Consider the following 1,848-nt stretch of genomic DNA (forward strand, 5'->3'; position numbering starts at 1 on the left):
TGTACAGAATATGCTACATACTTATTAGTATAAGCTACTCCTTCAACGGATAGATACATTATGGTTATCCGTTGAAGGCTTCTAAATGACACAAAATAAATCTACTTAAGGTGTTTTGGTGAGTTATCATCAAGATTACAACATATTCCTAACAATCTCTCCAAATTATATCTTATGGAATTATAGGCATAAATTCAGGTTGACTTGATGATAACAAAACACCCTATAAAGATAATACATTAAAAAGTAGATAATTCATAAAGTGTTGCATTACTATAGAAATGTACAAAGAAGGTTACAAGAAGGTTAAAAGAAGTTTACATGCCATTATCAAGGTGCTTCTCTAGTCTGAGTAGATGATTTGCTTTTCCTTGATTACCTTGTTTTCCTTCCCAACTTCTCATTATTTTCCTCAATCTAGAGTTGAAGTTGTGTGTAGAATTTGGCTTCATTTTCTTCATTGACATATAGCATCTCTTGCATCTCCTTGAGAGTTTCATTACTTGAGATTTTAAGTTGGTCTTCAATTCTTAGAAAAATCTTCTGACATACTTCTCATCTCTAAACTCCATGATCCAGTAAGATTTCATGTGCACTCTATCTCCAGTATTTCGAATAGTTAGAACATTTGGTAGTGCACTAGGATTATTCCAGCTTTGTCTGATTTGACTTATCTTTCTGAGTATTTCTGATTTAGCAACCTTTGTAAATCCAAAGTCTTTCTTCATTGCATAAAATACCTTGACTAAGACATTGTAGCTTTCCTTAAGAATCCTATATAATGGCCATATCCTCTCATAACCACCCTTGTATTTGAAGACCAATCTCTCTGGAAGTTAGTAGAAGCATTAATTCCTCTTACTTCTTTTTAATTCATCCAAGTAGAGTTGAATATCAATGAATTCTTTGATGTCATGGATGTAGAGTTGATCATCTTTGTTGACAGTAGGCTTCCGTGGTTTCGAGATGGCTTTAGTTAGAGGTAAGGCTGGCTTCTTCTTCCTTCTTGGAGTTCTCTTCTTGGTTGGAAAATGGATGTTCAAATCAGGGATTGGTAAGCTCTCCCAATGTATAGGTTCTTCCTTGGGCACTATTGGTTCACCCTGATAGTTTACCTCAGGAAACACCTTGATTTCAACCGGTTCCATATTTGGCACAGTTGATTAAGTTATAAGAATAAACTGAGATGGCTCACTCTTCTCTTCTTCAATTTTGCTTGGCCTCTTAGCTCTCACCTTTACTCTTTTGCTTGTTTTCCACTCAAGCTTCTTTTTCTTTTAAAATGTCCGTAGAAGGCTTCTCAATCTTCTTTTGAGCTTCCTTAGTAGCCTACTTTTTCTTTTTCTTTGACTATGACTTTAAACTCAGGGCTTCCTCTTTCTTTGCTTCTACAAACTTTGGATGTCCATTCATTATTCAGATCATTTCTCCATGTTTGTAAATCTTGCTATTTTCTTTCTCAAAGCTGTATCCTTGGTTGTCTTGTAGCAAGAAATTGATTTGCCCATGAGTTTCTGCTCATCAAGCCTGGGAGGTGAATAATGTAGCTCCGTTGGGTGTTTTCTTAAAAATCTGAAAGTTGAAGATTTAGGCTTAAGAACACTGATGGGCTTGAGTTTATTTTCACTTGATGTTTCTCCCTTTGTACCCTTTCCCAGCTTCAATTTTCCTGATGTAAGAGGCTTTAACTGTGTGAAATGTTTCACAGATTCTGATGATTTTGCAGTTGAGCCAAATATTTGAGCTATCCTTTCATCTATTTTCTATTTTTTTTCTTTAAGCATCAACTCAGCTGCAGCTAGGTTGATCAGGTGTATGTTGTCCAACTCCCCCTTTACTGGTGGCTTT

Source organism: Apium graveolens, chromosome 10 (assembly GCF_009905375.1).
Source record: "Apium graveolens cultivar Ventura chromosome 10, ASM990537v1, whole genome shotgun sequence".
Classification (NCBI taxonomy): Eukaryota; Viridiplantae; Streptophyta; class Magnoliopsida; order Apiales; family Apiaceae; genus Apium; species Apium graveolens.